This window comes from Callorhinus ursinus, unplaced genomic scaffold (genome assembly GCF_003265705.2).
Source record: "Callorhinus ursinus isolate GAN/ISIS: 27379988/994484 unplaced genomic scaffold, GSC_fseal_2.0 scaffold6, whole genome shotgun sequence".
Classification (NCBI taxonomy): domain Eukaryota; kingdom Metazoa; phylum Chordata; class Mammalia; order Carnivora; family Otariidae; genus Callorhinus; species Callorhinus ursinus.
In genome coordinates this window covers 48566602-48591740 of record NW_027397068.1, presented here as the reverse complement: position 1 = coordinate 48591740, position 25139 = coordinate 48566602, and the positions used below count along the sequence as shown (strand labels likewise).

The following is a 25139-nucleotide window of genomic DNA, read 5'->3' as shown; positions in this document are numbered from 1 at the left end:
AGAATGGAATAAAGTCAATTAGTTCCTCTGCTCACAAGACATGTAGGAATGAGACACCCATTCCGAGAATGGTCTCCCAACATGACCTTGACACTAAGTGCACTCATGAAAACCATGCATAAGTGCTTAACATCTTGCTGGTTGAACAGCTTAAATGACAGTGAACATGCAAAGCCCTTTCTAGCTCAGAATATCATCTAATCTGGACAAACCGTTATTGCAAATACCCAAAAACATATCCCTGAGCTTGTCAAACCACCTATAGGTACCTCGTTCCTCTTTTTTAAGATCAGCACACATGTCTAAAACTCGTCTTTTACCATTTCCCAGGACTTGGGGATTCATATCATAAGAGGCCTTTGCAATATAGAATATCTCTTTTCTACCAGTGCCAGAACAGTATTCAAAAGTATAGTCTAGGGGGTGCCTGGGTGGCTCAGTTGGTTAGACGTCTGCCTTTGGCTCAGGTCATGATCCAGGAGTCCCAGGACTGAGCCCCACATTGGGCTCTCTGCTCAGCAGGGAGCCTGCTTCTCCTTCTCCCTCTGCCTGCCGCTCTACTTGTGTTTACTCGCTCTCTCTGTCAAATAAATAAATAAAATCTTTGAGAAAAAAAAGTATAGTCTATACCTATCATGGGTTTAAGGTAGGCACAGTCCTACTGTATATTACGAAAGCATTTCGATCATAATGCCCCCTGCCTCCACTTACCAGTCCACCAAGCCTCCTAAGTAAGGCCGTCAACACTGAATGGTAAGAAAGGCTTAAGTTCAATGCTTATTAGCTGTTGCCTTGGATGATCACTTCTTCCTCTACCTTAATCTCTTCATTGCGAAATGGGGATAATAACACTCACTCATCCTACCACACAATTTGAGAAAGTCAAATGGCGTAACATCTGTGAAAGCATTTCATAACCAAGAAAAAAAGCTTTAAAGTGATTTAATATTATAATTAGTATTTCCTCCAGCTTGCTGTGCCTTCGGGGATGCCTTCGGTGTGAACAAGTATAATCCAAGTCTGGTCATCTCTTACACTCAGGAACTGGGTCATAGTAGGGCATCCAGCAGAGTTGTGGGGTAATCAGTTATCTGCAGTTAGATCCATCTGTTATTGTGCCCAGGAGATACCTCTTTACCATCAAGGATTTGGGGAGAGGCTGTGGTGTCTAAAGGGGAGGAGGAGGCAGGGAGCACACTGTTATGTCTAGGTCAGAAGCCTGTTCCAGATATATAAAATAGGCAACATTGAATGATACCAAACAATGGGTTTTGGTCAATTTTTATTTGCAAATCAGTGAATAGTAAAGAGATAAAATATATTATCACTTTTGCCTCAAATCTTCATAAATATGTCTTCATATTGTTATCTTTTCCCGAGGCATCAATAAGACTCCTGTAAGAGTATATTATCTTTTCCCCCAATGGTGTCAGGGTGGGTCTACAGGCAATGCACAAAAGTCTCAAGAAAAATGGTTTTAAAACCCAGAAAAGATGCAGTGCAGCTGGTGGGGCAGTTTCCATGGTGCAAATTACAAAGGCTTGGGTGCAAAGTTCTGCTCTCTGCCTAATTTTCCAGAAATGGAACACCGTATAGACTTTTAATACAGCAGAAAGGCAAGGAGCACAAGCACCCTCAGATCAAAAGTGGGAAGTAAAGAGAGCAGGAGGAAGGGACGAAGGCAGGGATCTGTTCCTGATGCAAACAGTTTTGAAAAGAAAACCAGAATAAGCATAAAAAAGAGCTAAAAACATGAAAGTATGAATATATTCTTATGACACTATATTATTTCCTTTAGGAAGAAAGCTTGACCCAGATCAGTCCTACTCTCCAGAACCTTGTACTCTATTCTCTTTTCAGAAGTTGTCAAATTTTGGCAAAGATAACCACTTAAAGGAAACAAGTTTTCCATTAAATATTAAAGCCAACAAAATTATCTCTTCCCTGAATTGCCTTCACGTTTCAGATGCTTTGGGTCAGCAATGAAATTAGATGTATTGGAGGATGTTTCCAATAGCATCCAAGAGTCTAGAAGGAAGTGATTTGTAGAGCTCCGCAGTGTGAGAATAGTGAGGAGGATAGTGGGTTCAGAAGTCCACTTTGTGGATCACATGTTTTCTATGCACTAGTCTGTTTTTTCCATTCTGTTTTTCTTCTTAGTTTATTTGACCTGGTCTTCCGGTTCATCAATCCTGTGTTCTGATGTGTTCCCTCATCTGTTCAAAATAACTGAAGTTCTTAGTGTTGTATTTTTCATTTAGAGAATGTCCATTTGAAGAATTTCTATAGATTCCAATTCTCTACTAAAATTATTCATCTCTTCAACTATCCTGGTACATCATTTTCTCCATTCTCTTGATCATATTAACCATAGCTACTTTAAAGTCCCTATCTGATAAGTGTAATCTCTCCATCCTTTATGGGTTTATTGTAGTTTTTTTCCTCTTAGGTTTTGGTTATTTCCTCCTGTGTTATGGCACGCCTTAAAAATTTTTTATTGAATATTATGGAGACTCTGAACAATATCTTTCTTCAAAGAGGGTTAAATTTTTTTCCTGGCATTCAGAGAAAAAAAAATTCTGGTAAATTACCAGGTGATCTTGATAGGAAGCTCTGTTAGCTCTTGTCTATTTCAGTTTTCCCCAGAGTTAAGATCCCTCCTCCTGGGGCTTGACAGACAGGGTCTCCACCAAAAGCCTGAGGCTGTTTACCAACACCCCTCTATGTTGGCAGCACTTAAATTCCAATCTCCCCCCAAGCACCATGTGGCTGCAAATATCCCCAGTCAGCTATGTGGCCGTCAGATGTACTTTTGTACTAGGTCTCTTGAGATCTCTGCCCTGTTTATGTGCAGGTTAGTAGTTAGCAAATAAGCAGAATTTATATGTAGATATTTGGGCTACTTTTCCATGGTTTCCTCCTCTCCAGAAATGCACCCCCCTAGTTCTAGCCACTTTGGTTGGCCCAAATTCTGACTTTTTTTTTTTTTAAGATTTTATTTATTTATTTGACAGAGAGAGAGATAGTGAGAGCAAGAACACAAGCAGGGGGAGTGGGAGAGGGAGAAGCAGGCTTCCCTCCGAGCAGGGAGCCTGATGCGGGGCTCAATCCCAGGACCCTGGGATCATGACCTGAGCGGAAAGCAGACACTTAATGACTGAGCCACCCAGACTTCTGCCTACTCCAGTAACAAAGCCACTTTCCTCTTACACTTCATTCATGATATGGACATCAAAAGAAAAATCCAATTCCCTCCTTAAGGCTGGTAAAGCAGTAAATATAGTTTGACACAGTAAAATGAGGCTAGACAGGGTTCACGGTATGGAGGCGGGCAGCCAACTAAGATAGCATGCAGTAGAAACAGCCTGATTTGCTGCAGCAGACAAGGATAGCCATGGTTCAATGTCAAAGTGGCAGAAAATCAGGTGAGCGCTCACATCAGGCAGACTAGGTGATCCTCAAAATCCTGAACTTCCACTACAAGCAAGGCATCAAGAAGGCCAAGAATCCTGAATCAAGAAGGCCAAGAATCCTGAAGTGACGCTGGCATAGCTACATGGGCCTCTGGTGTTCCAATTAATTTTCCCTGCCAAAGGGAGTCTTTTAACTTGTCTAGATCATGGCTAATCAATCAGACTCAATCACTGAGAGGGTTAAATCAACTCTGACTAGTTCTGCGATGACCATGGCCATCGGTAATTACATAAAGAGATAGATTTCTAACAGGAGATCGATCATCTACCATGATCTCCTCAGGTTCTACTATACCAGACTACAAGAGAGACTCCTCCATCCTCAGCATTATTCTTCCTCATCAGTCCCCCAGCCATCCGACAGAGATCAGGGGGCTTCCTGCCCATGGGAGTCATGACTCACAGAAATACCTAAATAACCTACTTAATAAAAACTCACTTATAAGAAAATAAATTTTTTGAAATAAAAATATAAAATTAATCAACTATCTTGCCTTTCTGGTATACATATTATATTTACCATGAGCAATGTATTATTTGATGATTACTATTTAAGGCTTAAAGAATCAACATTGTTAAGACAATGTTTATTTTCTAGCTAAGCAGCTATAAGAGACAAGGCATTTTTTTATGTGTTTATCTCTATATTCCTCTTATACTTCTTAGGGAAAAAGATGATGTGCTCATCATCTTGACATTCCCAGAGCTCCAACACACAGTAGGTGATCAATAGGTGAATAATGATTTAGTCAATTAAACATTGAGATGGGTTTGCACTAACTAATCCAAGGAAATGCCCCTCATGCTGATATCAAGTTAAATGGGCTTTCTTTTCAGGTACAGCTCTATAATAAAAGCAAAGAGAAAAGAATCGGGGATTGTAAAGGGCTCTAAGTTACAGATTCTTCACTAGAAAGGATATAGCGTGCAGTCAAAAGAACAGAAGAGGAGAGGGTTTGTTCACCAACTGATTCTGCCACTGTCTGTCTGAGAGTGTGTCTTTGAGCAAGGCACACAATGCCTCGGGATTCCATTTCCTCACCTGTAACAGGAGAGGTCTGTCGTTCCACAGAGCCCGGGTTCTGCAAGGGGGCTGAGCTGAACCCCAGCCCCCTCTCTTGCAAGAACCAAGTTAGCTCCTCGTAGTTTCTATAGATAATATTTCTGCTATAGGTGCCATGAAAAGCAGAAGACCACATGATCCTAGAAATTTTTCCAACTCTGCAAGTTTTTAATTCATGTTTAACTAGATGAGGGGGAAAAAAAAAAGAAGCTGCCAACTTTTATAATCAGAACCAAAAATAAAACTACTTTCATGGTGCCCAAACTAAGCATTTCTAAGACAAATTCCCAAGACTTCCATAATATTTAATCCATGTCTTAAATTCATTTTCTCAGAATTCATCACAATACTTACTTTCTGAAAACTAAGGCCACATCCAAAAGGACTTCTTAGTCTATTCTCAGCATAAAGCTGGAGTTTCAGCATAAAGCTGGAGTTTCAAAGCGAAATAATTTAATTTAGTAACTAAGCTGCTAATTACTCTGGTTTATGTAGTTTTTAATAATTGAAAACATTATTCTCCAGTTTCTCATTTATCGGGCTTTACCATGCACTAACAATGCTTATAAGAGAAATCACTGGAACGCTGAGAGCCCTTCTCCAGAAAGTAACTTTCTACTTGATCTCCAATTTTTTTAGTATTTTAATTTGAGAGAGTAAATCTTTCCTCTTTCTTGATAATATTAATTATCAAAGTAAATATAATAATATCTAACAGCTGGGGGCACTTACATATACATCAACACTATACTAAACACTTTAAATAAACTACATTTCACTGAATTCTCCCAACTGCAAAAAGTAGGTTTTACTACATTCCCCATTTTCCAGAAAGGAAGCTGAGACACAAGCTCTCGCAGTTAATGAGAGCCTCGCCCCAGTGATCTGACTCCTGAGCCCATTTTCTGGAGACACTGTGGCGCATTGCTACACACTGGCATCTGCTACAGGACTTCAGTACCCTGGGAATGAAGCAAACCAGGATGTTGAAAATTGCTAAAAACAACAGCAGTAAGCTAGAATTCATTTTACTCTTCTCTGTTTATTTTTATTTTCCTCAGAATATATTACCCCATCATAAATTAAATAAGATAGGATGAGGTAATGAGAAAAAAAGGAAAAGCAATAGAGACAGAGCTCAAGTCAGGAAATGTGCACTTAACATCAGTTCTGCCACTGGCTATGTGGCTTTGGACGTCTCTAAGGATATATTCCAAGCCTGGGCGGGGGTGGGGGGAGACTTTAATTTTACCTACATAAAAATTCATAAGGGCTTTAGGGAGTTATGTCAATAGTATTACTAATTACCAAAACTGGTGGGATCATTCTTATTATTAAAGGAATAACTGCAAATAACAGTCATGTTTTAATTTCCATTACACTATCCTAAACTAAGCTTTAGAAAACTATTCTAAGACAGTTTAAAAATGGTTTCCTTTGCTTCATGGAAATTTTCCTATAAATAAAACTGTATTTCCTGTGTAACTCTTCTTCATTACTCTGCAACTTTCTAAAGACAAACCACAGGCCATAGTTGGAAGATAGGGCAATTAGCAAACACTTCTTAAAGTTTACTTATCTTATAGGACAGGAGCCTTGCCTTTTGCTTTTAAGAAAAAATAAACTGAAATTAAAAGAAAGCACATATTTTTGCTATATTTACGTCAAATAAAAACCTAGTTTACAAACGGATATACTAAATGGTAAGATTTGGTCAGTATGTGATCGTAGGTTTGAATTTCCACAGGACCTGTTCTTTTCTTATACTTTACCTTTTTCACTGTAGGAAATCAGGCTCTATCTGTCACTTCATCCACCAAGGGACATGGTGTTAATTTTCATGACAAGCTAAAAAGAAAACTCCTATTCCTAAATTTGCTAATTGCATATTCAAAGTAGAAATTACATTTCCCTTCTATTTAGAATTTGCCTATATAACAGTATCTGTGAACTTCTATACATGTAGAACTTTTATAACTGTTCAGATCAAGTCAGCTTTAATAACCAACCCCATACAATGTGTGGGTTAAATAATTCTAACTTCCTTTCTGAGGGGGGTGGGGAGGGAAGGTAGAAATCTGACCTCACTTCGCATTTGTTTTTTAATTTTTGGTGAAATAAATGCATCATGAATTAGTCCACAAATCAAATGAGTATAAGTTGGTTATTTTTTTTTAAGAGCCACCAATTTTAGTGAATTTCCATTCTGGTTTACTTTTGAGTTAATGTTTTAGGTTGGTTGGTTGGTTGGTTGGTTGGTTGGTTGGTTGTTTTTTTAAAGACATCCACCAAATACTGAATATTACATCGTTTTACACATTCATCTTCTAATTCAATTATTAGTTCTCTTGACTGATAACAATCGCCCACATAACATCCAGTTTCAGAATTCTCTTGGTAATATTCTCAGTGGTAGTGAGTCCACTATCTTCATCCATATGTAAACACACCACAAAGACAAGCTATTAAATTACCCAGCAGAAATTGAGAGAAGCATAGCTCAGAGTTTACATTTCTGCATAACTCCTGATACTCTAATCCAGAGTGAAGGGAAGGGAAATCTAACAAGGTTGACTTATTGAGTCTGTTATGTCCTGTTTTAATACCCAGCCATTTTCTACTCTTTGTGACTGAGAGAATTTCCAGGAGTTATATGGAGCAAAACTAGTTGCACACATTAGTGAAAAGGAACGCTCCATCTCTATGCCTTTAGGGTACCAGCTGACCCAAGAGTAGCCTGATCCAATCAAGCTAAATTTATACTTACTAATCTGCAAAGCACTCTACTAGGGATATGGAAACATTTAAGACAAGCACAAACTGGGCCTAAGGAGTTTCTAGGAAAAATAATACACTTTATCAAATCCAGAGAAACAAAAATCTACTTGTGCTAAAAGTAATTAGCCTTCCCTCTGGTTTTAAATTTTTTTTACGGGCACCTGGGTGGCTCAGTGGGTTAAGCATCTGCCTTCCACTCAGGTCATGATCTCAAGGTCGTGAGATTGAGCCCCCACATCGGGCTCAGGGAGTTTGCTCCTCTCTCTCCCTTGGCCCCTCCCCCTACTCATGCTTGCTCTCTCTCTCAATTTATTTATTTGAGAGAGAGAGAGCATGAGCAGGAAGGGCAGAGGGAGAGGGAGAGAGAATCTGAAGCAGACTCTGCACTGAGCATGGAGCCCGATGGGGGGTTTGATTTCACAACCCCGAGATCACCACCGTGAGATCACCACTTTGTGATCAGATCCTAAGCAGAAACCAAGAGTGGACACTTAATTGACTGCACCAGCCAGGCGCCCCAAGTTTTGCATTTGTTTTAACTTCTCTTCCAAGTAGGGTCTGAGAACAGAATGACATCATGGCTATCACAGGATCCAAGACAGATGAGGTGCCTGTAGCTTCCAACTGAATAATGTCGTATGTGTTCATATAAAGTAAATAACCACATTAACCTTATATATAAATTCTATTTATTCTCAAAAAGTTCTGGTGGGAACTGAAAACCCCCAATCAAATAAATAAAGATATGATAGTAGACTTCACTGTATTTGTTAACAAACAAGACTGCCAAGTTTTTGAAAAATATTTTAAAAAACTGTTCAGTCCATATTTCTAACCTAATGATACAATTATTATTTATTTGTTCTGAGAGTGTCAAAAATAAAATTTTTGAGTGTTATGTAAGTTGGGTATTTAAATAGGCAGCTCTTTATTAACTTAAACTTTGAATAAACATTAATGGCTTCATTAACAATTATATTTTAATTGGGCCTTTTAAATTTAGAAATAATAGCTCAAGCTAAAAATAATGAGGTGGTAGGCGCTTACACTGGTTTAAAAAAATATGCTGTGCATTACACAAGTTCCATAATTTCTTCCAAGTACGCTTTCCTAGGAAAATTGTTAGTTTTTTTATTATTATTATTATACACAACCAAATAAAAAAATTACATGCTCTACTGATGCAATGGTTATTTAAAAAATAAAAATAAAGAAGTCTCTGAATTTTGCCTTTCTGCTTCACATTTTCGTGAAATTCTAAGTTGCTGTAGTGATCTTAAATCTGTGTTGTGACAGGTAAGGGATTCCTTTTCTTTTTAAGAATCCACGTAGTCATTTATCCAGCAATAGGTAGGTATTTAAACTCTACAGAAAACATTATGCTTTCTTCCTCCTGATATACCACTTTACCTAACAAATATGGAGAGGTCAGTCTATCCTCTTTACTTTATAAAAGGTAATGTGGAGTCTGGAAAACCCTGTGGAATTTGGGGAGTTAGACAGGCCAGGTGGGAATCTTGGTTTTGCCACTTCTTGGCCCCATGGCATGGACCTGATACATCATCTCCCCAGACTCTGCCACTCCGTTTATCTGCAAAAAGGGAGTAAATTGTATCCACGTGCAGGTTGTGTGAGGATCTGAGTCCACCTGTATAACCAGTCTGGTACAGGTCCTCAATGAAGGTAGCCACAACTGTTAGCCAGAAGACACATGAGGGTCACGTTGGCGGACTGTGGAGAGACTTGCCTCCTCTCCCAAGCTCATGGACGGTCACAGGGAAACAGTGTGTTTGAGGAGGGAGACCACTCACCATCCACTGAGACTCCCCAGCTATTTCTGGACTGCACACAGGGGGCTGCTGGAAAAGTAGGATGGTGTAGGAAGAAGACGAGGTCACGTGACAGAGTTGGAGGAGGCTCCTCTTCCCATTGCCGCAGAGACGAGCCTCCGTCACTGAAAGGTGCCTGCCTTCGTGCACTCGGAAATCAGCTTTTATTTCTTCAGTTAGCCAGTATTTGCACTGAATGGCCCCTCAGGTCGCTGCCCTACATTCTCACACTCGGTGTATACCAAAAGTGTCATCAGTACACTTTCAACAAGGCACTAGATGCACAGAAGTCTAGCACCATAAAAACGTGTATGCCCCCTCAATATGAATACCCTATTAATGGTAATATAAGTTTCATTTTGCATTTTACAATTGCATTTTTGTGACTTTTCCTTTTTTCTTTCTTGTTGACTAATCTCTATTCTCCAAACTGTTGTAATTCTGGTATTTGTCGTTTCAGTTAGGTCTCTGAACACAGTATTTAAAGCCAGGTTGCCAGTTCAAAGCCAGATGTCTGATAACACCATCATTAAAGATTATATTTGTTCTACAAACACTTACTCAACAAACTCCCATCAAGTAACATTTATAAACAAGATGCTGAGCTTGGTACATCGGGGAAAAAAGGGAAATGATTAAATTCTGCTCTTGTGGAATTCTGTCTGGTAAAGGATACAGGCAAACCACCACACATTTAGAGAAAAGCTGTGAAAGGGTAAGTCCTAACCCAGTCTGGAATACCAAAAGGGAAAGTGGCCAGTGAACTGAGAGTTGAAGAAAGAATAAGAGTTGGCCAGCCTGCACAAAGGCATGAAGGCATGAAGCTCTTGCTAAAGTCATCATTAGACTACTAGACCTCATGTGAGCACAGTGTCCAGTGAGTGCATCCATTTCTGAGCGAATGGATGAACGAAAGAATTGGTGAGACACCTTGGCCAACTAATATTCACTTTAGCCATGTTTGTTCCTGATTTATATAAACATTTTCAATTCTTTAGAGGTATTGGATGCCCACTGTGTGCAAAACATCCTATCAGGAATCATGGAGAATCGTAAAAAGAAGAAAAAATACAATCTCTGCCCTCAAGAAGGATGCATTAGTTCAACAAATATTTATTGTGCTTTAAGTTTTCTCCATATGCCTGGTACTCTGCAGGTTGTGGAGAGAAAAAGTAATACATACTATTTATTAAAGCAAGAGGAGAAACAGAAGCATAACAATTCTAGCATTACTAATTCTTAGTTTTTGAGACCCTCTTAATTTTACCCTATAAATCTGCAAACGTGTTCTTAAAACTCTCTAAGCCCTGATGAACTATTATAAAGCAAAGTAATGTATATATGTATATAGATTAGAGGACTCAAAATAAAATTGATGTATTCAGCATGAGGGTAAAAAGAAAGAAATTAGGATTCTGGTTCTTACACTGCACTCCCTTACTTACTCTTTCCAATTCATCCCCATGTTGGCTCAGGTCAAAACAACCCACCTATTCTCGTCCATATATGCCACAGCATTTACAAAGTCAAGACTGTTCACACCATTCCCAAGGTCTGGAATGCCCTTGCTGCTCCTCTTTTCCTTATCATTTGATCCAGTTTATGTCCATGAAAAGTCACACCAGGTTTCTCCATGTTGGTTACACTTCCCTCTTCACTCACAGGGCACTGAGTGCTATATCCCTCCGTGACCACTTAGTGCCTTACCACCAACCCGCTGACACTCGACCAAGGGCTCTTAAGCCTCATAGCATGCGATTCTATCAGAATCTATGCTGCAAAGTTCCTCAAAAGTTCTAATTTCAGAATCATGAAATATTATATCATACCAATCCTCCAAAATTCTCAATGTCCTGTGGTTCCTATGTCACACAAATGTGAGATCAATTTGTTTAACTCTTAGTCTATGTATGATCTGCTTCTGCAAATAGATTGTAACCTCCTTGTAAACAAGAACTAGGTACCTTTTAATATCCCACTGCATTTAAAACACTGTTAGAAATATAGCAAATGCTTAAAAAATCAAAATATTTATAAATTATTTATTTAGAAGGGAAACAACAACAAATCACTGATTGACTTTAATTTTGATTATTTGAATAGATTTATTAGTCCGGAATAGTTTTCTACCAAGATCTTCTTAGGCAACTTTAACAACTGTATTAACTTTTTAAATTACATCAAGCAGTCAATCAGCAACTTTTCCTAAACACGTACTAGTGTTACTACTCAATTTTCCAGAGAATTATTTATCTTAATAAATTATGGCTTGAATAAAATGAACACTGTAGTCCCTAGTATTCTAAAAACCATAAACTTGCCAGGTATGAATACATGAGTCTCAGAAATTTTGTTTATATAATCAATAAATACAAAATACCTATGAATTGATATAAACATGCTATAATATAAATCACCATAGTTCCTAAAACTTTAGTAGTTATGCAATTTTAGCTGAATATGGAATATTTGTAGATTATTTTAAAGTTCAAGCTAGTTCCCAAACTTTACATAAGGAATTTATTCCATAGTGGATTTGTTTGCAGTTGATACTATGTGAGAGGTTATTCACAAATACTCAGAAGTCAATTTGCAAGAAAAACCTTAAATTACCTAGAAACTAAAAAAAAAGATAGCAATTTGCCAGTAAGCTCTGCTATGATCTTTGATATCTTTAAACAAAACAATTTCTTTACCTTTATCATTCCAAAATTTTAGAAATTTTAGAAAGCCTTTGCTCTAAAATGCCATTAAAATGTTATCATTTTCTATTATATTAAAAAAAAAGGCTGAAGAGCACAGCTCCATCCCAATAGTATGACAGAATTAGAGAATGTTGTAAATAATTACATTAGAAAATACAAATGTAAAAGCAAAACTATATCTCTTTCACATTGATGAAGTCTGTATTCACCTAGGATATTTTGTAAGTGTAATATCTAGAAACTATAAATATATATATAGTATGGGTTCAATAAGACAGTAAAATAAGCTTAGAGATCAAGACCAGCATTTTTTTAAATGGAAAGAAATCAATTTTAAAATGTCAAAGGTATTACCTATAGCAACAATAAATATTGTCTCTCTAAAATTTGTTTCACTGTGTATGTGTATGTGTGAGTGCATCTATCCTGGATCAAATATAAAATGAGCTCCTACTACAGTCAAAAGTTGATTTGGTGTAAACACACCTTACAACTCCTCTAAGTGCTGAATGAGCAAGATAAGCAAAGTTATAAAGGCATGAAATACATGAGAAAATTGTAAGTTATCGAAACTAACTGAAGCAAAATAGGAAATGAAAAACAGGGAATAGGGCAGGGGTGGTAGGTAGTGAGACATAAGAATGGACAAGATAGGAGCCAGACACGAGGCCTTTGCTTAGAAGCAATGGAAACTGTGAGTATCTTAAGCAGGTTGAGTGAGCACTTGGCACTGATAAATTCTTCAGGCAGCAGCAGAGGGAATAAATTGAAGAAGGCAGATGACCAGTTAACCAAAAGACAAATGCAGTGATTCAGACAAAAGATGCTGATGGCATGATATGTTGGGAAGATATAATGAGAAGGCAGAGTCCACAGAGCGCTGTGACTGATTAAATATAGGAGGTGAAAGAGAAAAAAGAACATCCAACAATGTACAGGCAAGAACATGAGCCAAGTACAAAGCCCTCAACAAATCAGAAAATCAGTAAGCATGCTATACTGACACACAAGAAGAAATACAGAGTGGTATACTGCTTCCGGGAACACACTAAAGGGAACAGATTTGGGCGTAGGGGGCATGAGTTTGGTTTTGAATATGTTTACTTTAAGATCTGTGTAGGACATTCAGATTAATGGCCTGTACACAGCAAAGATGAACCCAGAAAAAAGTTTCTGGTTGAGATCCAGAGAGCAGGGAAACATCAACAATGTGTACTTAAGGAACATGTAAGTAAGAAAAGAACCAGCAACAAAAGACTATGGGGCATCCACATCAAAGGGATAGGCAGAGGGAAATAAGATTTCAAGGGAGATCAAAGGAAATGGTCAAAGAGAAGGAGAGAGAATGGGACTCAACACAACACCCACAGAGAAATCAAATTATATAAGAACTGAAAAGAATCCACTGGATTTAGCAAAAAAGAGGTTGTTTGGTGCCAATTTGCAGTGCTAGAGTCAGGAACCTTATTGCAGTAGGCTGAATGGTAACTCAAAGGTAAGTATTTGGCAATAGTAAATAGAGTGTGTGTGTGTGTGTGTGTGTGTGTGTCATTTTGTGCATGAGCATGTGTGCTTCAGAATTAAAAAAAAAAGAGCAGTACACAGAGGGATGTGTAGGACAAAGGGAAGGTTGTTCTATTTGGGAACTTTATTACTTGAAAGAAATGTACACATCATTACAGGCTGTGAAGAAACTACCAGAAAAAAAGAACTGAAAGACCAGAGAAAGGGAAAAGAGAGAACATGGTTGCACAGCAGACAGACAGAAGTTGGACCAGCAGAAGTCTGTCTGAATCCTTGCTGCCCAATGGAACTTGCCACAACGACATCAAGGGTTGCCATGCCGTCCAATACAGTAGCCACTAGCTGTATGTGGCTACTGAACACTTGAGATGCAACCAGTACAACTGAGGAACTGAATTTTAAATTTTAACTAATATACATTTAAATCACTACATGTGACCACTGGCTATGGAACTGAACAGTGCAGCTCTACACTAAAGGAACAGATATGAGGCTGAAGACCCATCAGCCCTGGGCAGGGCGCTTGAGTTGGTCATCCAAACAGTCTCATGTAGGCAGGAGGGCTGCCATGCTGAGAGGCAGGGGGCAGGGTAGGACCCTTGAGGGAAAAGGTTTGGAAGGGAGATAAAGGAAAAGATAGGAAAGAGCTGACCAGAACAACGAAAAGCAAAACACAGCAGGACTGAGGGCCCAGCTGAGACTGGAGACAGTATATGGCAGGCAGTCTAGGAACAAATAAGGCAAGGGGCTGGCTTGATAAAAGGTTGGGAGCTGAATGTCAGAGGTGCTAACAAGAGACTGTGGAAATAAAACATGGCGCCATGGACAGGTAAGGAGGCAAAGCCATGTGCTCAGAAGAAAAGGAAGGGGGCAAGAGATCAAGGCCTCAATTGGGTCAAACAAGGGTAAATGAGTGAGAGAGAGAGAGAGAGCACGCAGGAGAGGATAGATGGTTTAGGACCCAAGGGGATGGAGTAGTTCTAGGTAATGTAAGGGCTTGGGGCAAGTCCTGATTGGCTTAAAAGAAGCAGGCAACAAGAACATAGAAGTAAGTTTGGATGGTTGTTCTGGTGATTATTCGGAAAACCCATGATGGTGGCAGGGACCACCAATGAAAGAACATGAGCCAAGTACAAAGCCCTCAACAAATCAGAAAATCAGTAAGCATGCTATACTGACACACAAGAAGAAATCCCCTAAGAATAAGAATTTTTAGGACAGAGTTTCTGCAGAATCCTGCACCAAACCAGAGAGAGAAAGGGAGGGCAAGTGTGGGAAATGTAATCTCAAATGTGGCTTATTAGGAAGTCCTGAAGAAGGACTTTCTGGGAAAAGCAGAGAGACAGGAGGGCTGACCACAAAAGTTAAGAGCAAAACCAGCCACATCCCTGTCACACACAATGCCATCGGCCTGTGGGTCCCAAATCCACAGTCCAGCCGCCCTCCTGCCCAAGTCAGCACGCATGGCCTGCCACCTGCTCAACGCCAAATCAACACGTCTTGACCTCAGACTGACAAGGACTCAAACTGACACTCTTTCCCTCAAATTCCAGCCCCTGTGCTCAAGTTTGTGCACAAAAATGGGCATAATTATAACAGCAGAATGAAGCAACCCAAATAGTGACCCTAATTCTGTGGAATATGAATAAAAGGAATGTGCTAGGCTGAGAGTATCTCCAACAAGCGCATCAAAGAACAATACATACAGTATGATTCTGGTTCCTAAAACAGACAAATCTAGAAAAAATAAAACAAGAAGAAATCAAAGAGGGAGACAAACATAAGAGACTCTTAATCATAGGAAACAAACTGAGGTTCGCTGGAGGGGAGGAGGGTGGGAGGATGGGGTAACTGGGTGATGGGCATGAAGGAGGGCATGTGATGTAGTGAGCACTGGGTGTTGTATGCAACCAATGAACCACTGAACTCTACCTCTGAAACTAATAATACACTATATGTTAATTAATTGAATTTAAATTAAAAAAAGGAACCACCCCCCCCCAAAAAAAGAAGAAAGAGGAGGGCTGTCTGCAAAGATGATTATCTCCCAACAAGGAGGGGTCATGTTGGTACCATAAACAACCTGCCCTTTCTGTGAGTTTCTCTATCTAGCTTCCCTAGGACTTCTGTTGTGCTTCACTTTTCTCCAAAGAGGCAGAGGAAGTAACCGCATTTTGGGCTATTACTATTATAAAATCAGGTCACAATTTTTGCAGCTATTAAATGCATTTGCATTATTGAAAGAGATACTTCATTTTCCACTTGTGCAGGAGTTATTTTGGAGTTATCTAGCTATTAAATTTCATAAGGTTAAATTTCCCCATATGTACACAGGGGGTTCAGTATCATCCATACTGTAAAGCTGTGTCACATTCTCGTATCCAGGTCTTTCTCATCCTCATTTTATATGTTAACACTTATTCTCATTATTTCTCTCCCTCTCCGTCTTTCGTTTTATGACTTGCAAAAACTAGAAACTTAAAATTTCTCCCCTCTCCTATAGTGCCAATAATGCCCACATGCATGGATGCACGCGCGCGCGCGCGCACACACACACACACACACACACACACACACATACACGCACGCATTCACCTCTCCATTGTCACAGAGAGACATTTTCCAGGCACTGTTTTCACAACTATCACAAAATGGTTAAACGTAAGATTGAACAGTGGCCTAATTTATTATTTTATCATAAATATTTCTATTTTCTCAAGGATATTAATATTATCTGTTTAGCTGTTTTAGATATGGCCATTCACTCTTAATAATAATTGGTATCAAATTCCTTAAAACTGTATTATTTGCTTCTTTCAAGAACTTATACTCCCCCCTGTGGCAATCTGATGGAAAAAAAAAACAGAAAATGCAATTCTAAGGACAGAATCACAAAATTCATAAATCATTCACAAGTGACATAACAATGGTATGTGCCTTGCTAGAAAAAAGCTGTCAAGAGAAAGTCACAACATTCTTTTCATCCTGTGTAATCTGCATAATACATGACCCCAAAACCTACTGGGCTAAGGGCTAATTTTTGGCAAATGCTAAGGCAGAAATTTAGGATCTGAAAATATTTAGATATGAGCTAAAAGGAAAGTTTTATTTTACTTTAGCAAACATTTTTTGAGTGCTTACTCTGTGACAAGCACTGTGCTGGGTGCTTTCCAAGATTTTTGATATTTAATCCTTACAAATTATCCCATCAATCCTATGAGGTGGGTTTTGCTAGTATCTCCAAATTGAAAGGAGCCAACTGAGGCTTAAATTAAGTAATGTGCCTGATGGATGTCACACATTTAATAAAAACAGCTAAATAATGAAACAAAGAAGAAGAAAGAAAGAAACTCTCTCCTGAAATAGTCAAAAAGAGAAATACAAAATCCAGCAAATTCTATGTTCAGGTCAATTCTATGTTACTGTTAATAGAACATTTGAAATCAAGACAACAAAAAGTTGGTCTAGCTAAATCCAAAACAAGTTTTGGATTTATGAAATACCTTAAGTATTTCATAAATACTTAGTTTTATGAAATGTTAGTTTTAGTTTTATGGAATACTAGTTTTATGAAATACTTTAAACTACAGAATTAACTTACTTTAATAAAATTTCATTCTAGAATATCAAACTCAAACTGTTGAAAATCTCATTGATTAAATATGAATCAAGCTTATTTTGTCAGGCTTTATTCTTGAGATCTTAAAAAGGTAAACATCTAATTTTTTTTAAAATGATCTATCATCAGTGTCTTTTTTCACCTTTGCTTTTCCAGGCCCAGCCCGATTGCGTATTGGACTGTGTGGTAACACAGTATTCCCCTACCACCACCTCTGCCAGGAAAGATGAGAAATCCCCAGCAAAGTGACCCTCAGCAGTGCTTCTCTAAAAGGATGCCCACTGATGCACCTGTCAATGCATTTGGGACGCTGGTGCTGCCTTGGGTCACCTCAGATTAGTCTAACCGTCTACTTACTGTAGACAAAGTAGGTTCCAGATTGCCCTTGGTACTTGACATAAAGTCATTTTCTCTTCTTAAAAAGCTGGATGTGATGCATGAGAAATATAGAAGTTTGAAGTTGCTGAGCCCTCTTCAGATTTAGGCCAGGATTCAGCTGAACGAGGTGAGAACATCAGAGAGGCAGAAGAGGTATCACGATGCTGCCCCCCCCCCCCCCCCCCCCCCCCCACCCCACCCCACCCCCAGCAGCTCCTTCAGAAGCTAGCTGGGAAAAAATCTGCTTGACTGGTAAGGGAGAGGCCTGCCTGGAAAGTAGTCAAAGCCAACAGGGGATACTTTGGCCATGGCAGTGCCCAGCTCTACTGCAAAGTAAAATTGGTTCAAAGTCTAGCTGAAGCTGGACCGGAAGTTTGCTTGCTCACCTACAGAGCTGAAAACACACAGAGTCTCGAGAATCAACCATATATGGAAATGGCAGGGCAAAACACATGAGCAAGAAGAATAAACAGAGAGCGGTTAGAAAATGATGTAAATCACCGCAAAAGATTCATTTGGACAAAATCAACTTTCATCATCTCTATGTGAGAAATAGCTTAATGGTGAAATATTTCCAGACATTAGAAAGTCTATGGTTATATGAAACTTTTTTCCTATAGTTGCTAATTTTCACATACATGCATGGGTCAATAAGAAAAGTCCCTCATTATAAACCTGCCATTCCTGGATAACACTCTTAACCGCTGCTCTGTGTAGTTATGACATAGATCTCATTCCGTTAACAACATGAAATTAGGCATGATTCAAATCACATTATTTCACTGTGAAAGGAGAGAAGGGAAAAGCTGTGAGCCTGAAATACAAACTGTATTCAGTTTAAGGAAAGTGCATTTTCACTGAAGAGGAAGTTCACAAAATAAGCATTATGTTAACAGCATGCTAGACCATGTCTATTAAGGGATACTTGGGAAGAATCGATGTTTAGGAAGGATGTTGCTTCAATGCCAACGGCCTGAGGCTCTATCGCGATATTTAATCGCCAGGGTTGCTCATCAGTGAATGATGCAATTATTCAAGAAGACTTTCATGATGCCTGTGGTTGGTCTGAGACTCAGTCTAAACAAGACTGCACTGAGTTAGAGACTGAACATTTTCAGTGTGGGCTGAAGTTGATGTCACACTGGTACATACCTTGATATTAAGCCTTCCAAAGCATACCCATCATCTTGGTTCATTTTTCCTTTTTCAGCTACATCAGTTCATCAGCAGATCGCAAGCAACCCATCTGTCTATACAGCAAAATCACAAAAATTTTAACTGCCAAAAAAAAAAAAAATCCTTTGTCTAAGTCCAAAGTTCTCTCCTCATGCAGATCATAATCATTATCTTTCTACTTCATGCTTATCTCAGACCACAGCATGATACTGACTGGGCCAATTAGCCCACAGTGTTTTATTTTATATGTGTACTTTAGGATGCTTCTAGGGTGTGTACTTTAAGAGTTTAAGAAAATTGGAGTAACTACCTTAAGAACATACAGCATTCAGAGATCACTGTACCGAGAATGTGACGAAAAGAAGCAGTAGAGTTTGGAAGAAGAGTCAAGGGTGTGCCCTTCACAAGAACTGAATTCAGATTTACATGTCCCCTCTCCACCTCTGACCAAGCTTGTGTTACATCACATAGCCTCTCTGGACCTTGATTTTCTCACCTGCAAAGTGGGGAGAATAATACCTCACAGAGTTGCTAGGAAGCTCAAGTGACACAGTGTATGTGAGAAGGTTTTTAAACTTAAAATCTCTACATAAACAGAAGGTGATACAGCCGTACAGGGCATCCATTTCAGGCACCCAGACAAAGCTCTGAGTAGCATTCTTGTTAAATTGATCTGACAAAATTGGCATTGTACATTCCACTGTCAAATTAAACAATGCATTAGTTCACTTTTACTCCAACTCTGATGATGTCAAGAGCTTAGAGTGTGCTTTTCTTCATTTGTGGTGTAAGCTCTCACTTAGAAGGTAAGACATTTTCTCAGAAAGCTTTATCGATGTGTTCAGATTTTCATATATGATTCCCAAAGGCATAGTTGTTTAAAAAATTCACACATAGGAAAACATCTTAGAAACTCTTTGGACAATTTGAACAACTTAGTATTCAGCATTCTAGAATGTACTGGCTACCAGTTTCCATTTAATTTGAAAACTTGCTTGTCAATATCATGGTGCCATAGTTCACATTTCAAAATGAAATGAAAGAAAAATGTCAATTCAAATATATGTAGAGTGTAAAAATGTCTGTGGCATTATGTTAAGCAAAACAATACCATCTTGGTTTCTGAGAAACAAATAATCTAAAGAAAACATCATGGACACAGGCACTAATAAATGTTTGGTTCTTTAATATCTACACACTGTATTCTTACCTAAGGATTAGTGGTAGCTTATATGTTTTCACTGAAGAAAGGACTATTTGAACCTCCTTTCCCCCATGAAAAAAAATGGAATGAAAATGATAAAATGGAAATGAAGGGATCAGATGCCATCATGTGACTAAAATAGGCTGAGTGTAGAATTTCTTTTCATGTATCCTGAAAACTATGATTAAAAGAAAAACATTGTGATATCTCTCCCATACAGATGACATGCAAGAGCATAAGACAAATAAAAAAAGTTTCCTTTGCGAAGTATCTCTGTCAATTCTGAGCATCCAATCGGAAAAATAAATAAGTAGGATTTGATTTTGTGTAAGCTCTTAACAAAGATCTTTAAAATCCTTGCAAAATTGAATGGTGTTATAAAGTCAGACTGTGATGGGCTTTTACAATCAAGGCTGAGTTGGGCTTAGTCTTAAAGGCAAGGAAGAACCATTGAAAAACAGAAGAAATTGGTAAATTTAAAATCTTAATACATTACGTAAAAGTACTTTCATAAATATGGTGTCCTGGGGCTGAAAAATAACCTTGAGCAAGCGGGAAATTTGGGCTCTGAGAGGAATGGTACCTTCCCTGAGCTTATATGGCAGGCAGACGACGACAGGTACGGAGCTCCTATCTCCAGCCCTCTAGCCAGTCCTCTGGCCCTACCCAGTGGTTTTTGAATGTACTCCAGGGAGGGAGGTCTGGCTGGCTCGGTTGGAAGAGCATGCGACTCATGATCTCGGGGTTGTGAGTTCGAGCACCATGCTGGGTGTAGAGATTACTTAAATAAATAAATAATTTAAAAAAAAAAAAAAAGAAAGAAAACACATATCCAGGAAGCCCTGAAGTTGTGAGAAGGGCTCAGGCTTGTTGGTAGGAGGTGGGAACACATTTCAAAGGGTGAGCTGATGGGGCCTTAGTTTGCCCCACCTCCCCGAACCTCAGTAGAATCTCTAGGGACACATTTACATCACATGTCTATTTTACACTTGTCCTTTCAAAAATTTATCCTTTCCCTTTCTCCCATTCTTTGAAATAGTTATCTAGTCTGAATGGTCTGTTTTTCCTAAACCTATTGATTTGGTTTCCCCAAATCACACATTTGAAAGAAAGGTTACCTCCCTTCTTTTTCATTCTCTCTTACCACCTCAAGGATCACCAAAGAGACTCTTCCCATTTGGGCTGATAAAACTAAGGGCTGTAAGGACTTGGGGTTGCTAAACTAGTAAATTCGAGTCGCTAATATGTCAGGAAAAGTACTGGAAACCCATCTCTACCCGTAGTAGCATCCACGTTCTCCAGCACCATCTCAGATTAATGCGAGCAGACTAGAGGCAGCACAGGATTTTAATTAAACTAATAACGTGGGCGCCTGGGTGGCTCAGTTGGTTAAGCGACTGCCTTCGGCTCAGGTCATGATCCTGGAGTCCCGGGATCGAGTCCCGCATCGGGCTCCCTGCTCAACAGGGAGTCTGCTTCTCCCTCTGACCCTCCCCCCATCTCATGTGCTTTCTCTCTCATTCTCTCTGTCTCTCAAATAAATAAATAAAATCTTTTAAAAAAATAAATAAATAAATAAATAAACTAATAACGTAAGTGAGACAAGTAGTAAACTGAAGAAAATGTCATTAAAAAAGAAATTCCTTTCCTTTCTCACTCTAACCTTCAACTGCATCTACAAGCAAGTAAATGAACAGGCAAACATTAAACACAGACTGCATGGAACAGCCTTGACTACCTTCTGGACCAACACCTTTGCATCAGAAAATATCCCAAGAAAGTCCGAGGACTAATTATAAGGAGGAAAGAGCAGGGAGGAAATGAATGTAATTTAGATAGTAAACATCCGCACTTCTTTCCCACTTCTGAAGTCCCAGGGAGTACGCTCTCTCTTTAACCTTCATCTTAAGCAAATATAAGGCAATGCAAACCAAGCCAGGGTCTCTGAAGATTTTAGGATAATATTTATAACAATTTTTCCAAAAGCTGTCTGGCATATCATTTTTTGGAGTGGAATTCCTTGACCTAATTGAATTTGAGGCGTGCTAGAAACATCCGAAGCCCACTCCCAACCCACCATAACAACAAACTGCTCCCTGTCCAGATGCCCTTATACGGCCAGACTTCCTATAAATCTGACAGCTCAGTGTATGCATTGCGTATGGGTCTTGGCACTGAGTCACATTCCTCGGGGATGTTTCCCTGGGAGCTCTGATTTCCGCTTTGAGGGCTGGCACAGACTCCTACTTGCTCTTATAAGAAAATGTCTATGACTGAAAGTTGAAAATGTGCAAGATTCCTTCTTTAAGTACACAAACACTCTAAAGTCTGGCCACTTTCCTGTCGTCCTGCCAGGTTTTCTCTATGTCTGATACCTGATCAAATAACCTTTTTTTTAGGGGGGGAAACAACAAGAAACATGAGAAGGAATGTAGTACATCCACAGCTGAACATCTTACAAGACTTCACCAAGCGACCTGTACAGTGGTGCCTGAGTAGACACACGCATACCTTATATAGCTCCGCAAACAGGACTCAGTGGCCAACTTCATGAATTCCTCATTTAAAAAAAAAAAAAAAGCCCTCTAAAAAAGCACTTGCTAGATAAACACTCGCTTACAAGACAAAATTAGTGCATCTTAACCATTTTGCACACAAATTCAAAGACCTTTCTCTCCCAGTTCTAACCTGCCGTCAGTCAAAAGCATTGGGATAAGCCAGAGTTGGACAAAGTTATAAGAAGCCACTATTTCCACTTTACCGCCCAGGTGCACACAAACATTTGCTGAGTCATTTATAATAGTGCAAGAATTCAGATCCCATGGCATGTGTTAAGGATGGAGCGTCAGCCTCTCCCTTTGAATTTCCTGGCACTTGATGGCCCCCGGAACACAATATAAACATACTTTTGAGTCTGTGAATATCTTGGGTGTCTTCTCATTCTCTCTCTGTCTCTCTTTGCGTGTGTGTGTCTCTCTGTGTCTCTGTCTCTCTCTTTCTGTCACTTTCTTAATAATGATCTTTCATTTTAAACTCTTCAAAGGAATTTTGATCACAAAGCCTCAACCTAACCTTCTAACGCACAACACGGTTTTTCTATTCTGAGATTCCATGTTCTATATATTTCAGTATATTTTCTCTTAGCCAATATTAAAATCATCCATTTGGAGCCTAACTATGGACTTTTTTGAGACTTCAAGGGACCATGTGAATTTTATAGTAAAACCAAATTCTTTTTATAATATGTCTTGCTATTTTTAACAACCCAGCAGAATGGTAGTATCCAGGCTACATTTGTGGAGAAAAAGAAAATCAAGAAAGACGGGGGGTCAGCCATCAACTCCTAAGAATTTTAATCCAATTAACCATCATTAAATCCTGGGAAATAAAACATTCTCATTATCATCATCCTAATAATGTCAACTTAGAAATATGGCTCTTACTTCCCTAAGATTTGTGAATGGCAGTTCTAAGAATATAAACCAGGTCACCTAACTGGAAGCCAGTCCAGCAATTTATCCCTTCCATGAATGAAAGTCTCCACTCTGCTGTACGTGAGGCTATTTATTGGTGGTGGCTCTCAGACTCTCCAGGGCATTCAAAAATTCTCAACCATTCTCCCATCTACCTCACCCCTGCAAGCCACGAGAGATCACCACCGAGCCCACATCCCACCTTAGGTGAGGCTCCAGCTTCACATCCCTACCCTTCCCCATCTACCCCACCTTCCCAACCATTAGTGGTAGACATAATTCGGGGTTTAGGTCTTGAAAGATTTCACTGTGGCTTCCCACATATTTTGGACTTTTAACATCATCCACTAGGGAAGAAAAAGTTGGGGGCCAAGTTGCCTTTAATACACATGTGGCTATTAACATAACTTGGAATGTTCCGTCTTTAAATAGGAACTTTTAGGCCTCTTCTCTTTGAGGAATGCTTGGAAAGAACACTAAATAACAATGTTGAAAATTCCTCCTGAGCTTCAGAGCCCCCCTCCTTGCTGGCCACTTACGCTGTGGACAGGCAACTACACTGTACAACATGGGCATTGCTTAGGGAGGTAATTGTGTACAGATGATGTGGTCGATGCTGAAGCTGGAGTGGTTCTTCTCTTCTTGGCTCTTTTTCAATAGAACGAATTGAAACATAAAAATGCCGCCAGTTTAAACAGGCTGTTTTCAAATTATAAATCTGTAGTGTTGCTTCTGAATGCTCATCTTTGCCTCATAAACAGGTGTCTTTATCTTAAACCTATCTAGTGAAACATCAACAACTGAAATGAATTTACTTACTGGTAACACCAGTGTCAAATGACGTGGCAACACAATAGAAAAAAAAAATGCCAGGGCCCTGGAATCATTCTGTTTACATAAAATGGTAACTGGAATTATTAACAACAACAACAACAACAACAACAAGCAGTTAAACAATAGATTCTAAATGAAGGCATGCTAAATTAATTCTTTAATGAAGCTAACTAGCAATATTAAGAAATGGAAATGTGCTTAGACTTTATTGGCCATATTTGACTTCTGTGCACAAGCAGAGAGAATAAAACCTGTTGTTTCCTTGACCTGATCTTACTCCACCAGGCTGTAGTCTCCTTGGATATAAAGAGGTCACAATCACTATTCATAGAAGTGTGGAGAGTTGTTACTAAACTATATTATTCACTGACACTCTCAGTTTACAACCAGAAATAATAGGGTACACTGTTCTTGTTATATTATCAGATTTTTTACTGCAAGACAAACCAAGTCCAATCCACATTTGAAGATTATAGGTTTTAGTATAAAAAAAAAAATCACTCATTTCTCAAAGACCCAAACTGTATTTAGAACACCTCAAGTAAACCCCAAGCTTCTTGCTGGCTCTCCTGTCTGATCCCCTCTCTTCCCAACACCCAGAACCTCTACCTACTCAACACATAATCATTTGCTCTGACATAACAACAGACCCACTTTTCTGGAAATACTGATGTGCATTCATCTCTTTTCTCCCTCCCTATACCCCCAACAATAAAACTGTTACATATATTAAGAGAACACAAAGCAAGAGTGCTGGAAATCTCCCCCAGAAAACAGCATCCATAGTCTTGACCCCTGGCTTTGTTCTCTTTCTTGTCACTCAGTAGGCATCCAAACCGTTATCTCAAGTGAGAAAAGATCAAATTCCTACATCTTCAACATGGAATGTGGACTTTGCAGGTAGGCTTCTTGGGAATTTCAGCTGGTCAAAAGCAACTAACTCCTTCTCAGCTCTCTGAAGAGTGTCAAAGGCAGAGAGCCTCTAAAATTAAAATATTATAAAAATAATAAAAAGAAACCCTTCCGAATTTTTTAGGGATCCCTGCTGTTAGCCTCTTTGGCTACCTACCTCCTAAAAAGCAT

General features: G+C 39.0%; 1 protein-coding gene and 1 long non-coding RNA gene across 2 annotated transcripts in view; one reads left to right on the top strand and one right to left on the bottom strand.

Moving 5' to 3' along the window:
* The window catches only part of VNN1 (vanin 1), a 725633-nt gene that overhangs the window by 655586 nt on the left and 44908 nt on the right, over nucleotides 1–25139 (top strand). The window lies entirely within an intron of this gene.
* Nucleotides 1–25139, bottom strand: part of LOC112818459 (uncharacterized) — a 219506-nt gene that overhangs the window by 193656 nt on the left and 711 nt on the right. The window contains exon 2 of the long non-coding RNA XR_003206595.2: nucleotides 18522–18647. This is a non-coding gene — a long non-coding RNA (uncharacterized lncRNA). The remainder of the gene's footprint in view (nucleotides 1–18521; nucleotides 18648–25139) is intronic.